This window comes from Helianthus annuus, chromosome 12, assembly GCF_002127325.2.
Source record: "Helianthus annuus cultivar XRQ/B chromosome 12, HanXRQr2.0-SUNRISE, whole genome shotgun sequence".
In the NCBI taxonomy this organism is placed as follows: Eukaryota; Viridiplantae; Streptophyta; class Magnoliopsida; order Asterales; family Asteraceae; genus Helianthus; species Helianthus annuus.
The window spans coordinates 12,500,261-12,516,789 of record NC_035444.2 but is presented as its reverse complement, the minus strand read 5'-3'; positions in this window follow the sequence as shown (position 1 = coordinate 12,516,789).

Here is a 16,529-nt window from a genome sequence, read left to right as displayed (position 1 = left end):
GAGGATAACTATCTTCGTTTCATACAATATTAAATAAGAAATTTTAGTTACGAATAATCATAATATATAAAAATTACGTAAGATAAGTAACATATATAATAAAAATAAGTAACAATCCAAACTAAAAGAACCCTGGGCCGGTACCGGTATTGTGTTTCAAACCGTTATACCGGATTTTATCGTTGGCAAAATTGATGTCGTTTCACTTATTTGGGGTGTATTGTTAGATATTTTAGTGTAGTCAGGATTAACTTGGTGACCAAGGGTAATTAACAAGTTAAGATGTGCAGGAGTGCACATTTATTCAAATTGTTATAACTCCAAGTATTCAGGCGGAGCCCCAAATGGGGGTTCCAGGCCCCTTTGGCGGGTGTTCGGGGGCAGCGCCCCTGAGAGCAGGGTCCAAGAGGCAGAGCCCCTGGATGGGGTCAACTAGTCATATTAAAAATTTTATTTTAATTAAATTGCTTATGGAAATGCCTTAGAAAATTAATTTTCTAAAAATTTCGTCATGTTTTTTAGGACAAAAATTAAGGCAGTTTAAGACAATTTAATTATTACTTGAATTATAATTGCCAAGAGGCAGTTATCTGTAATTCAATCCCAAATTCGGATACACGGTTCTTGGTCGCTTTTTCCTGGTTCAATTACGAATTCATCAATACATATACTGTTTGTTCGATTTCTTAATCAGTGTTGTATCTGATTGAGTTATTCGGTAGAACCACCGAAATAATTTGATCTGATAGTGATTACACGCCTTTTTGATCATCGGGTTTTATGAAATTCCCCAACAAATATCAAATTATATCTGTGAAGATGGCAAGCAGAACGGTGAAGGATATGACAAGCAAGTTTGACAAGTTGGAGACGTTCGAAGGGCAGGATTTTCGTCGATGGCAGAAGAAGATGCACTTTCTTCTTACAACCTTGAAAGTGGTGTACGTGTTGGCCACATCCTGAATGGTATGTCTGATCCCCTATTTGATGTGTATCAAAACGTAGAAACTGTAAAGTTATTATGGGACACTTTGGAAGCCAGATACATAGCAGAAGATTCTTCTAGTAAGAAGTTTCTTATTAGTAATTTCAACAATTACAAAATGGTTTATTCGAGGCATGTCATGGAACAGTATAATGAACTATTGCGAATCCTCGGGCAGTATGCCCAACATGACATGAAGATGGATGAATCCATCTCGGTTTCAAGCATCATTGACAAGTTACCTCCTTCCTGGAAAGATTTTAAACATAATTTGAAACATCAGAAATGAGAGTTAAGTTTGGTTGAACTTGGAATCCACTTCAGATTTGAAGAGGGCTTGAGAGCACAAGGAAACGTGTTGATCAATGCAGGGCCGTCTCCGAAAATAACAAAAAAAAAAATTTGGCCCTGTGCGAGATAAAAATTTTAGGCTCTATTCGCAAATATTCATGTATTATAAACTCATCAATTATTTAATCACTAAAATTTATGTGAAAGTAATTTAAATAGTTATTTAAAAGTAATCTCCATCCAATGGGGATAAATATGGTATGTAGATAGCCTAATTTTGTCAACTACATCTTTTCCTTTAATTAATAAATATTTATTAATTAAAGGAAAAGATGTAGTTGACAAAATTAGGCTATCTACATACCATATTTATCCCCATTGGATGGAGAGAGAAACATCGGCATCTTTTTACCATATTAATATGGTGATGCTTCTTCGATGCGATGTTTATCAATTCTCTCTGTTAAAGCTAGTATAGACTAAAGAACAACTACAAGCTCAACCATTGTAGGACGTTGCTTAGGATGACTATGCAAGCAACGGTCTACAAGTTGTACAAACTCTTTTAAACATTTAGCCGATAAAATGGATCATAACTTGTTTGACATTTAATGGCCCATTATCAGTTGAATGTCAAATGCGCGTTTTCTACGAAATTAAAGAACAAATCCATAGCAATCGGTATGGTTTCCACAAATTGACTTAAGTACCGACAACTGAAAATGCACAAGATTGATAAAAATAAATGGGAACATCTCGGGCTAGAACCAAAGCTGAACTAGGGAAATTAATGATCTACAATGAGGACAAAATGACTATCAGTTATAGATAGAGGTGCTAAAAGGGCCGTGTTCGCAGATTGGCGGGTTCAACCCGACCCGAACCCGAAAAGTTTACACGAACCCAACCCCGAACCCGACACGAACCCGAAAATCGTATCATACATATGAACCCGAACACGACCCGAAATTTCATGGGTTGACCCGAACACGACCCGTTCAACCCGAATTTTTTAATTTTTTCTGAAATTAATATATTAAAATTAAAATTTTTTACTTAATAAACACAAATGTATATAATAATATCAAATTTAAATTATAAAATCTATGTTAATTTCTCTTTTTAAATTATAATCATCTCATAAAATACACACCCCATTTAATTTAAGACATAAACTATATTGTAAAAAATTATAATATGGTATAAACTAGGTTTTGCCCCGCCCGCGTTGCGGGGCACTAAGCCTAATATTTCTTTCTTATAATACGTCTGTGTTTTAGTTACTTGTACATACTACTCATAATACGATCTCAAAAAAAAATTACATTGAGTAAACAAAGTAAAACAAAATACTACCATACATTTGCTGAAAAAACTAAAACGATGGAAAAACTATCGCTTGGAACAACGAATAAAAATTAAATCGAGCTAATCAATTAAAATAAAACACTACCATAGTTTTGTCAAAAAAAAATACTAAAACGAATTTTATGGGCAAAATCGTAAATAAACACAAAAAATTATGTGGAAATGTAAATTAACTTAAGTTTATATGTAACACCCCAAATTTCGTATGTGACGTGCTTTAAATGCTTCATCACAAAACGTTGACGAAAAGAAAGGGTAAATATGAAATTTGAGCATTTTAAGATTTATACCATTTAACAAATCAAAAACCCCATATATGCATTAAGTTACCAAGTTAGTAATTAGAAATGAGAAAAAGTGAATGGGGATTAAAAGATGGGGGACTAGATATGTAAATATGGAATTAAAACATGACAAAAAAAATAAACCAGATTAGTCTGGTGTGTGTGTGTGTGTGCGATCGTGAGGTCCAGGGGGAGAACTCCTTCCCTCTCAAAACCCTAAATCACAAAATCCCATCAATTGAAAGCCAAATTGTTGAAGAATCGAATGCATGAACTAAGAATCCTGATTATCTAAGTGTTCTTGATCTCAAGTAAGTGAAATTTCCTGATTTGATGATGTTTGGTTATGTGGGTATAGTGTAATTCGTGAATGTAATACAAAATCTAGTATGATTTATGGTTGCTATGAATGTTTAGACATCAATAGATGCTAAATTTCGAATATGAGTATGATTAGGGCAAAAACCCACTTGCATGTCAAGTAAAGGTTAGAAATTGTGAAGTACTACATGTTAATTTGATTGTTGATTGATGAAATTGTTATGAATAATTGATTAAGAACTAGGTATTCATGTTTAGGATGATAAATTTCCAAGTTAGGGATGTTTATGTTAATCAATGAGTAAACTATGGAAGTTGAGCTTAAAATGCTTGTACATTATGCTAAACTAGTGATACGCACACAATGTGTTTGACAACATGCCTAAGTGAGTTTAGTTATGGCTTGTGCATGAATACTTGTTAAGATGATGCAACTTTCTTATGATAATGATGTATGTGATTAGTAGACGCCATAACGTACTATAAGGATTGTGAAAGTAATGTTTATAAAAGCTAAAGTATGAGATTATGACATATAGGCGCTGAAGGGGTATGGTCCCAGATCTCGCGTCAGCATTGACCGCGAGTGACCATTACCCTTATCAAAACCCCCACTAGCTAACAACCTACTTGTGCCCATGCGGGAACGCGTCGGCACAAGGGTTGAATCCAATCTATCTAGTAACGAAGGAGGACTTACATGGAACATGAGAACGGTAGAGTGATGCGACATAGCATCACATCTGGTGTATGAAAACGGAAGTATTCACAGCGATGCGGCATCGCACCGCATCCAGTGAACACTTCTATCAATACAAGAAAGCCTTACCTTAGGCATAGAAGAATATGAACGTAACGGTGCGGCTGACACCGCACCATACGGGCATTTTCGTCACGACAAGGGATGCAGGCAAGACGACGATGCGGCTAGCACCGCATCTCGCGTATTCCTTGATCACAAGTAGGAGACGCGGTAACTTCAGATGTTACCGCACGTAGCGATGCGGCTTGCACCGCATCCTATGCACTCAAGCAAGTGGGACTGACACCACAGTGCAAGTGGCACCAATGGCAGTTACCTGTCAGAGCTACGTAAGCAATGGACTGACGTGGCGTAACCTCCACAGCCGACAAGCCTGACACACCTGAAAAGGTGCAGCACGTCGTCAGTCCATCCATCATCATCCTCCTTCACTCCTCGGCTATAAATACCAACCCCAAACCAGGTTTGAGGTATCTCTTCACAACTCTCTCACTACTACTACTATCTTACTTTGCTTCCCAAGCAAACTACTGATTCTCACGCCGGAGAGTGGTAACAAGGAGCACCCCCCACCCCATCCTCCTTGTTACGAGTCACGGCTTGTTTCCTTGTGCAGGAGATCAACCACCGGTGATCCAGCCAGCGATCCTCGAGAGGAAGGGATTAACCCTTCTTGACGAGACCAGTGTGTTAACCCTGCCCGGTTAACCATTGTTTCATCATTGGCGCCGCCCACCGCTACTCTTAGCATTTTCTAAACCATCCTTTTTCCTCTCTCACGATCATGACTGATCACCAAAACAACATTGCGGATAACCAAAATCCTCCAATCCCATCTCCGGTAGGGGTCAATGCCTCGACCTCCCAACCCGGACACATCGGCACGTCCACACAAAGGAGTCCCTCCTTTATGTTTGGACATGACTTATCACAGTTCCCATCTGTGATCCCACCAGGCATGACCGTTCATACCTGGTACGAGCAGCAGGCAGCCATGCTGACCGCAGCATACAACCGCGCTTGTACCGAAGCGAATATACGAGCTGGGCTCCCCCCAGCACCGCACACCCCTGTTGAGCGTATTTTACAATACGATGGCAGGATACATTCACGCCCGGCTTCAAGAAGCCGACGTGAAGAACGGGGATCGTCTTACTGTTCGGTCCACACCCTCAACGAGGATGATTCCTCATACGGGTCCCATACCAGAGGACCGGTACATACCCGCCTTGGCCCCCTTGGCGAGGACAGGAGGCGATCAACCTCCCGACGCGGCCCAGGCATTCAGAGCCGATTGGGCCCGCAACCATACACCGAAGGGTACGGTCATACCGACCCTGACGACCATAGCTACCGCGGTGATTCACATGACACCAGTAGCAGACCGGGAGGACGCAACTATGTTCCTCCCAGTCACCCCCGCAACACATACCTTAGGGCGGCAAAGCGCCCTGCGAACGAGCCCTACAGGCCAAAGGCAGCGGCCGAAAATTCCAAGTTCGGCACGCGGATTGCCAACGCCCATGTCACCACGACAAAGTTCCCATTCAACGTTGGGAAATACAGTGGTTCGACCGACCTGGACGACCACATGAACATGTTCATGGGTGCGGGCATCAACGACCAGTGTGATGAACCCACATGGTGTAATTTTTTCCCCCAGACCCTTATGGGCCTGGCCAGGGCATGGTTCGATTCTTTGCCAGTGGGATCACTGGATTCATTCGACGACTTGCGTACCAAGTTCCTCGCCCATTTTAGCCAGCAGCGACGCCACGAACGTGATTCGTTGGACGTCATGAACATCTGGCGAAGAGACGACGAATCGCTCGAAGCATTCGTCGTCCGATACAATAAAGAGTGCCTGGAGATAGGTGACGTGGCAGACCAGATGGCACGAAACCATTTCATCTGGGCCGTCAAAGACAGAGAGATGATCATGACCATCTCTGGCAAGGAGGGCTTGCCCAAAAAATGGGAAGATGTCATGACCGCGGTCAAGACATACGCCCAGACACAGCGGTCACTAGAACCGCATGTGACGAAGGCAAAGCCCCAAGCCGAAACATCCCACCAAGGGTCCAAGCGTAACAATAAACGCAACCGGGACGTTGGAAATCGCGATATTTCCAAACCATATTTCCCGCGAACCAACACGTTCGACCCAAAGAACTACAACCCCGCCCGAGACAGTCGGCCGTCAAAAAAAGATTCTCGGGACCGCAACTGGACCGAGATCACCATGTCGCCGAGTGAGGTCCTCCTTGCGGACCCACAGTTCTTGCGACCGGCCCAACCAATGAAGTCCAAGAAAAATCAGGACCTCACACTCTACTGTGAGTACCACAAGGACTCGGGCCACACCACCAACAACTGCATCAGTCTCCGACTGGAGATTGAGCGCGCCTTAAAGGAGGGGAAACTGCAACACCTTTTACCAGGTGGGCAAAAACCCACCAAGCGCATTACCCCTCATGGCGAAGGTACCTCCTCCGGGAAGAGAACCATGCACGTGGCTTCCACCCACATGATCCACGGAGGCAAGGGCAGGCCGCGCAAAGCGGCGAGAAGGCCGGAATGTGACTGGAAAGACGAGCAAGTCGTCTTTCCAAAAGTCCGAGGCGGACCGCGCGATAGGCGCGCCGTCGTCATTTCAGGCCAACTGGCACACTACTGCACCGAGCGTCTATTCATCGACCCGGGCAGTACATCTGATATAATCTACGAACAATGCTTCAACCAGTTCGACCAGGAGGACAAAGATCGGTTGCAAGCAGTAGATTACCCGTTAACCGGGTTCGCAGGGGAAACTGTCTTTCCCTTAGGCCAGATTACTTTCCCTGTGCGTCTTTCCAGCGGAAACCGCACAAGGACAGAAGAGGTAAACTTCATGGTTTTACCTCACACCTCCAGATATGACGTACTCCTCGGGAGAGAATCCCAAGGAGATTTCAATATGATTACGTCCGTCCCCCACTCTGCGGTTGGTTTCCCGACCGAATCGGGGGTCGCGATAATCTATGCCCGCAGGGACGTCATGATGTCGGACGAAGTACGTCCGACCAAGGTCGCAAGGCCCACTCCCAACGACCAACCAGAAAAATGGGTTCTCAACGCGAGATACCCAGAACAAAAGGTCACATTGGGTCACGCCTTATCCCCGACCACCAAAGCGCAACTGAAGCAGCTTCTCTTTAGCAACCAGGACATCTTCGCGTGGACACCCGCAGACATGACCGGGGTCCCACGTGATATTGCGCAACATCACTTGAATACCTTGCCAGGTATTAAGCCAGTGATCCAAGGCCAACGCCACCTTGGGTCAGCTAAAAATCAGGCGATGCAAGAGCAGATCGAAGAACTGCTCTCCGCAGGCATCCTGCGGGAAGTCAAATACCAGACGTGGTTATCCAACCCAGTCATGGTAGAAAAACCGTACGGGGGCTGGCGCATGTGCGTCGATTACAAAGACCTTAACAAAGCCTGCCCCAAGGATTGTTACGCGCTTCTAGAAATCGACGAAAAAGTCGATAATCTCGCACCATTCAGGTGGAAGTGTTTCCTCGATTGCTACAAAGGGTACCATCAAGTACAAATGGCAATCGAGGATGAAGACAAAACGGCATTCCGGACTCCCACCGGAAATTACTGCTACACAAAAATGCCGTTTGGGTTGCGCAACGCGAGCTCAACCTATCAAAAGTTGATGAACGACACTTTCCGCGGCCAAATAAGCAAAAGTGTCGAAATCTACATGGACGACCTGGTCGTCATGAGCATGGAAGAGGATACCATGCTCACAGATATTGAAAGAACATTCCAAACTCTACGCAGCGTTAACATAAAGCTCAATCCAGGGAAATGCTCGTTTGGAATGGAAGAAGGCAAATTCCTTGGGTTCATCGTGACTAAAGATGGATTCAAGGTAAACCCGGAGAAAGTCCAGGCGATCGAGCGCATGCCATCGCCTTCATCGATGAAGGATATGCAACGGCTAGCCGGCAGGCTAGCGGCACTTAACAGATTCTTAGCCAACCACGCAGCTAAGTCTTATCCGTTCATCAAGACCCTGCGGAGCTGTTCAAAGAAAGAACAATTCCAGTGGACCGCAGAGGCTGAACAGGCTTTTCGGGAAATGAAGGAGTGTTTGATACAACCCCCAACTCTAACCGCACCACGCAAAGATGAGCCACTCATATTATACCTATCCGCCGCGGATAACGTGGTGGGTGCGGTATTAATAGTGGAGCGAAAGGGGGTTCAAACACCCATCTATTACATCAGCAAGATGCTCAACGACCCAGAGACGAGATACTCAATAATGGAGAAATTGGTGCTAGCATTAGTGCACGCTTCAAGACGGTTGCGACGCTACTTCGTAAACCACGTCATCACAGTGCTAACCAATTACAGGATCGGCCCGATCCTATCCAAACCCGACATCTCTGGGAGATTAGTAAAATGGGCAATCGAGCTGGGCGCGCACACGATACACTATAAACCGCGCCCCGCGATTAAAGGCCAGACCTTAGCCGATTTCGCCGCCGAAGTACCGGTGAATCGCATCCAAGAATGCGAAGAAGCACAAACTCCTGCACCAACGCCATCCTCCTCCGAGACATGGGCACTATTCACAGATGGTGCCTCCAACGACGAAGGTGCGGGTGCAGGTCTGCGACTCGTCAGCCCTGACGGCCAAGAGCTCACATATGCAATCCGCCTCGAATTCAAAAGCACAAACAACGAGGCAGAATATGAAGCCCTGTTAGCGGGGCTACGTTTAGCAGTCAAAATCGGCGTGCAACATCTGGAAGCACACGTCGACTCTTTGTTAGTTGCAGGCCAAGTACGCGGCGACTATGCCGCAAAAGGGGATATCATGATCCTCTACCTCGAGCAGGCCCTGCAACTAAAATCCAAATTCGCTTCGTTCAATATTCGCCATATTAATCGAAGCGAAAACAAGTCCGCAGATGCACTATCAAAACTTGCATCTACCAGCTTCCAACACTTGGCAAAGGAGATACGCATCGAAATCCTGCAAAATCCTTCGGTACCCCTGCGCCAAGTCAACGTCATTCAATACGGTTCAACATCATGGATGACACCTATTATCGCATATCTACAATCCGGTGTGACTCCCGAAAGCAAATCAGAAGCGCGCAAGCTACAATACAAAGCGTGCCATTATCAAATGGGAGACGGTATCTTGTACCGCAAATCATACCTCGGGCCACTACTACGATGCGTCAACCCCCAGGATGCCACATACCTCATCCGAGAGATACACGAGGGCATATGTGGCATACATGCTGGACCACGCATGGTAGTGGCCAAAATCATGAACGCCGGGTATTACTGGCCGGCATGCACCTTGACGCCGTCAAAGAGTTGCGCAAGTGCATCGACTGTCAACGTCATGCTCCAAAAACCTTGCGGCCAAAAAACAACTTAGTCCCCGTCACATCCGCATGGCCCTTTCAGAAATGGGCAATTGACGTTGTGGGACCTTTCCCTTACGCTCCAGGTGCGGTCAAATTTATCATAGTAGCGGTTGATTACTTCACAAAATGGGTGGAAGCAAAACCGCTCGCCTCGACCACTGCTATGATAACAAGAAAATTCATTTGGGAACACATCATCTGCCGTTTCGGATTACCAATGTGCATTGTCACCGATAACGGCACCAACTTCGCTGCCGACGAATTCCAAAAATGGCTAAAAGAACTACATATTGAGCACATATTCTCATCAGTCGCACACCCGCAAGGGAACGGCCAGGTTGAGAGTATCAATAAAAGCCTAGTCGAAGGGATCAAGGCGCGGTTGGGAACGGCCAGGCGTGGCTGGGTCGATGAACTCCCAAGTATCTTATGGGCTCACCGTACAAGCCCAAAAACAAGCAATGGGGAAACACCCTTCAGCTTAGTCTACGGTTCAGAAGCGGTGATCCCCGCAGAAGTAGGTCTCCCCTCTCCTAGAATGTTGGCTATTGAAAAACTAGACAACAACATGGAACGCAGGATCGATTTGGACCTCTTGGAAGAAAGGCGCGAAAACGCTGCCATCAATGAGGCCAAATACAAATCCAAACTTGAAAAGTACTACAACACGCGCGTCCGCGTTTGTACTTTCAACCCAGGAGACTACGTCCTACGCGACAATGAGGCATCTAATGCCGAGCGCCTAGGCAAACTCGCCCCCAAGTGGGAAGGACCCTACCTCATCAAAGAGGTCTTAGGGAAAGGCGCGTACAAATTGCAAACACTAGAAGGCGAACCTATCGCACGCACATGGAATGCACAACAGCTTCGACGCTGTTATATGTAAGCCATGTTCTTACATTTCTCTATGTAACCTATCGGGCCGCAGGCCATTTGCAAATAAATAAATAAGCAATTTTATACATTATTGTTTGTTATTACTATTACAAATGCGTGTTCCACTTTGCGGTATCCCAAAAACAGATTGGCAAAATCTTCATTCGCGATACCCATACAAAGTGGTAACCACACACAAATATTGTAATAGGCCAGCAAAAGGCAAAAAGACTTGCATATTTATCCGGCCGGATAAACAAGTTTTTGTTAAACACTAAACACAATTCCTGAGCCCAAAAAGGCAAACAATGGAATTGACGCGGACTCATACGACAAAGGTATGGTATGGAGTACACTTGACCCCATTCACAAATGGGTAGAGTTCCGGATATAAGCTTTTACAAAGCTTACACAATTCTAAAACCCTAACGCGGTAAATACAGAATTGACGCGTACTCATACAACAAAAGTAGGAGTATACTTGACCCCGTTCATAAATGGGTAAAGTTACGCATACATACGTTCAGACATGCAAGAATTAAAAACACTTGTACAAACTGAACAAAGAAACTTTGTATTCAAAAAATTCAAGCACCCACATGATGCTTAATGAATTTACATAAAGTTCCTATTCTATACAAGAGGAACACAAAAAGGAGGCGCACTAGCCAACCTAAACCCTATTTTGTACCGCTGGTTCCCGCATCTCCTCCGGCCACCAGCGGGTTCTTCCTCTTCCGCATCCGGATAAAGCATCCGCAAGCGGTCAACATAGTCCGCAGCCTCCAAACAATCGTCCAGTTCCCTACACAGGCAAGGGACGTATTATAAAAGGAGGCTCGGCCGCCTTAAGAAGCGATTCGGTGTCCACACCTTGGAACCCGGATCGCTTATCAGTATAACCGCCTGCGGATAATACATTGATATGCCCAATGCAGCGGTTATACCCAGCTTTAAAGCCAGCATCATGCGCGCGATCCCTGACCAGATTCAAACCAGCCGCGGTCTCAGGGGCATCCATAATAGCCTCAACAATCTGCAACACAAGGATCATAAGTCTCGGATATTAGTCCAAGCAAATCTAAAGAAAAGGGATACTTACACGCGCGATACCGTGAGCCCGCAACCACTCACGGTCAGCCTCCAGCTGCTTAAAAGAGGACACCAAGGCATCCTTGGCCTCAACAGCGGCATTAGCCCGCTCCTCCGCAACAGAGACGCGGGCAGTAAGGTCTGTAACCGCGACCTCCCGGGCCTGAACCTCAGCCTGTTACAAAAACAGCAAACAGTTCACTCGATAAATATTTTCAAAACAATAAAGGAAATATACAACAGAGGTCACGAAACATACCTGCAGGCTGGTAACAACTTTGTCCAAACGAATGCGCTCCGCATCCGCCTCTTCAAGAGCTTTAGAAGCACGGCTCTCCCTCTCTTCAGCCTCCTCAAGGGCTTTCGCGGCACGAGCCCCGGCTTCTTTGGCCTCTTCAAGCGCCTTCAGGGCGTCGGCCTTCGCCTGCAGCGCTTTAACAGAAATGGCCTCAGCCGCAGCTTTCTCCTGGCTCAAGGTAACGTTCGCCGCCTTGGCATTCGTCAACTCCTGCCGAGCATGGAACAGAATGTCATTCTGCTTAGCCCAAGATTCATTCCACTTCTTGCGCTCATTGGACATTTTTTCATTCCAACTCTTGCGCTCATCAGCAAGAAGCTTAGCAAGGGTACGCACCTGTTTCAGCTGGGCAGTGGCAGCCCATTCAGAAGTCTGCTTCTGCTTCTCAAAAGCAGCCTTGTCCTTCTCGAGCTGCTCCGCACCCGCACGAGCTGCCTGGACCAACTTTTCCGCTTCCGCCCGCATACGAGCAGCCTCCTCCTCGCGGCGACCCAACACCTTGTAGTCTTCCAAGATGGCATTCGCCACAATAGAAGACCCAATTAACATTGTTGAGAGCTGGTTTATGCGCAGCTCACGGGGTGCAGCGTGGGCTCGCTCAACCTCAAAAGGGGTGCCTAGACCACCCAGAATCTCCTTGCATGCCGAAGGGTCATTGGAAATATCATCCCCCTGCATAACAGTCCAGGGGGGTCGGTGATACACAGTACTGCGACCCTGGGTATAAGTGCGGTAGTAATACTCCAACTCAGACTCCCCAGGCTGAATTGGAGGCCCATCATACCCCGCACCACCGGCAGACGAGCCGGTACCCTTATCAACAGGAGACTTCTGCGGCTCAGCATCATGTTGCCGCGCTTCAGCGCCAGTTTTTTGCGGTTCGGCATCAGAATGTTGCTTCCCAGTATCAGCGAACCGCACACTCAAATTGTCTCCCTCATTGGGGGAGATCAGATTGTTGGACGAGTCAACGGTGTCAAATATCTGGGTCGCAGCATTCTCTGCGATACCCTCTGTCCGCACCGTCGACTCCGACACCATTTTGGCAGGGGGTGTCGATGGCACTTCAGTTGCACCCGCATCCGTGGCACGCGGGGGTGACCCTGGAGCATCAAAGATAGAGACATCTTCATCTTGAAGCTCTACAAAAAACAAAGTCCAATAGCTATCAAAAACAAGTTACACATAACAGTTAAGACAAGCTAGCCTACACTTACCAACGACAACCGCAGGTTTTTTCTGCGTCGGAGCAGACCTTTTGGTTACCAGTCTCCGACGTTTGGTTTCAACACCACCAGCAGCTTTCTGCTCTGGCCTTCTCTTCTCACCAATAACAGGGGGACCCGCAGCTGTCCCTCCCGCGGCCGTCTCTTCTGCCTGCTTCTTCGCAGCACCAGAACGCGACCCCGCAGCTGTACCCAAACCCTCAAGGGTATCAGATACTATCACATAATCCTTGTATCGACGAAAAGAAGAGTGAGAGATACCTGCCGCCTGCGGCACCAGACGAGGCACAACAGTGACCTCCTTTATCTTCTTTTGGCGAAAGCGCACGCCCTTCACAGTTTGCCTCTTTGGCACACCTTTCGCTTCGGGGTCCCCTAAGGCCCCAAGATCACCTGCATGGAATCAATCCAAAGGGTGAGTCAATAAACCAACATTATCATCACAAGTGAAAAAGCTTCCAAATTATACCTTTGCCTGGCGGCAACTCAACTGCCAGTGCGGCCTCAGTAGGCACCCGAAAGTTACTACGGATGATAGCATTATGATCCTCCTCACCATCCGCACAAACTACGGTCTCAACCGTCCCAAGGAAATCCGGGGCAAACATCCTCCATGCGGGAGCATCCTCTGATAACAAACATAAAATCAGTACCGCAAAAATGAATAGGGAACTTAAACACATGAAGAGTACGTACCACCGCTTTTCTCCCGCACCACGGGTCTCGAGTTCTTGTTCCTCCTCGTCAACATCATACGCAACAACCACAGTTGCGTGTTGGTCAGCTTCACAGACTCAATAGTCTGAAGCTGCGGAAACCACTGCACTGATTTCAAGCTGGGCATCGCAATGGTCTCCCCTATGATCGTCTCGGTCACGTTCCGAAACGTCATGTCTGCAACAATGGCAGCAGCCTTGACGTAGAAGAATTTCTTCTTCCACATCGTCATCCCCTTGGGAGGAGTCATCAGCTTGGGGCTACCGTCTCGTTGACGGAAAGAAAAGAAACCCAAGGACACAGTCATCTGATAAAACCGTCGGAAATCTCCGACGGTAGGCTCTATACCAAGAGCACGGAAGGTGAACTCAAAATTACGAATCCGAATCATACCAAACGGACTCACTTGAGAAATGTGGACCTTGTACCACTCCAAGACATCCACAACAAACACCGTCAACGGTAACCGGAGATTACAGTCACCAAAAAAGTCGGCCCACATGGTCACATAACCGACCGGAGCGTCGGCACCAGTATCACCCTCCGATGGATACCGAGCCCCATACTCAGGGGGCATCTGGACATCAAGCATAAGACGATCAAAGCTTTTTCTGGTCCACTTCAACGCCGGTAATCCACCACCGGCAGCCCCCTCCTCTTCTTCTTCAGCCACTACCGGCTGTTCAGGGTTTTCACCCTCCACATTGTGTGGACTAGATGGTTCAGCCATCAAGAATATCAAAGAAACAGAAGATGGTGAACAGAAAAACTAGAAACCTCACCGGAATTTCAGAAAAAATCGTCGGAGAAGACAGATAGCAAGTTCTCTCTTAAATGGCAAATTTTTGAAAATTCGATCAAGTGAGGGGAAACCACGAACGGTTTCCCCTTATATACCCATCGCAATTAATGCGGAGGGAGAAAACAAATCATCACGTTCAAAAAGAGCGAATCATATGACACCACGTGTCAAGCGCCGTTTTCGCTAACGGTTATCACGCGCGCGTGGCCGCCCACGCGCCTGACAAAAGAGACGTTTACACTCTTCGCTACAGTGCACTTAATGCCTCGGGCAGTGCAAACGTCCTTTCATTTCAGCACATGCCAGGAAGATCTCACCAACTTCCACCAACTCACACGTGAGATCAGCCACGTATGCAACAAAAAGCGACTACATTATCCAATTATAAGCGGCATGCGGTTTCTCTGGTATACCGCACCATAACCCATACCGCATGTCGTTTTTTAACATACCCCTAAAAATAGGTAAAAATATATATCTCTACACTATAAGGGGGTATAATACCTATCCGCACTACCCACGAGCACACGTGGAATATGCGGACATGACACACACGAGCCCGTTCAGGTGTGTCAGATGCTCAGAACCAGCGTTGTCCGTTGGACTGAACCGCATCTCAGACACAGGGGAACCGCATTGCCTTCATTCTCTTCAAGCTTCAAATCCCTCCTGTCTGGTTCACAACCACAGAGGGTACATGAACACCTTCTTTAACAAAAGGAAGGAAGGGAATGCACGCGAACGCACATCAGCAACCCTGTCTCCTGAACCTTCAAGAGCTACATCCGAGCCACACCCGCTTCGAGCAAATGTGGTAATGCAAAACCACAGACACTCATGAGGAGCTACGGACATAACCATAGCTTCCGCAGAGTGGTTGCTACGGAAGAGCCAAGCTCACTCCACATCACCGAGCAATGCTACTGCAAGGCAAACTCGGTATTGGAGCGGGAAGGTAAGTGGCTCCAAAACGAACACAGATAAGCGCTCTAAACGAGCCCTCGTCGGACAACAAGCGTCCGAACAGCGGTAACAAGTCTGCTTATGACTTTGTTTGCCCGCCTGTGGGCCGGATAGAATAAACAATGGTGGGCATACCCTTGCCTATGACCATGTTTATTTACCCATAGTACAAATATACATTGTTCGACCAAACATGGCCAACAATGACGCAACGAGGTAACCGCAAAGGACGTGCGGTTACTAGAGAGCTATGACGACGAACACGAAAACCCAACAAAAAAGGGATCGTCATCTCATGACTAGATGCTGAACATAGAGCTTGAGCAAAGCACTTACAAGCATCAACTACTTTTGATCCCAGTCTCAAAGATTGGTCCAAAAGTTTCTTTTCTTCTTCATGCACCAATTCAACAATTGGTATGAAGAAAAGACCGCCTTTAAAGGATGGGAAACCTCTGCATACCTTCAAACCACCATCTCAGAGGTTGGTTCGAAGTTTGTGCAGCATTACTAACAAAGTCTCCAAGAGACCTTCGGCACAACAACAGGTGGCAAGCCACCGGCTGACATAAATCGGCTGAGAATTTCGCATCAGACGAGATTCCTTCACCGATACGGAAGAGGCGTCAGATGACCCTTCCAGACCTCCAGCTTGATTTACATACAGAAAAGACCACACATGGTCTAGGATCTTCTCCAGACTCCAAACTACCTTCCAAACACCATAGTCCAGTACTCCTCCCACATACAACTTGTATGCGGCAGCAACACTAGACTGGGGGGACTTGAAGGGGTATGGTCCCAGATCTCGCGTCAGCATTGACCGCGAGTGACCATTACCCTTATCAAAACCCCCACTAGCTAACAACCTACTTGTGCCCATGCGGGAACGCGTCGGCACAAGGGTTGAATCCAATCTATCTAGTAACGAAGGAGGACTTACATGGAACATGAGAACGGTAGAGTGATGCGACATAGCATCACATCTGGTGTATGAAAACGGAAGTATTCACAGCGATGCGGCATCGCACCGCATCCAGTGAACACTTCTATCAATACAAGAAAGCCTTACCTTAGGCATAGAAGAAGATGAACGTAA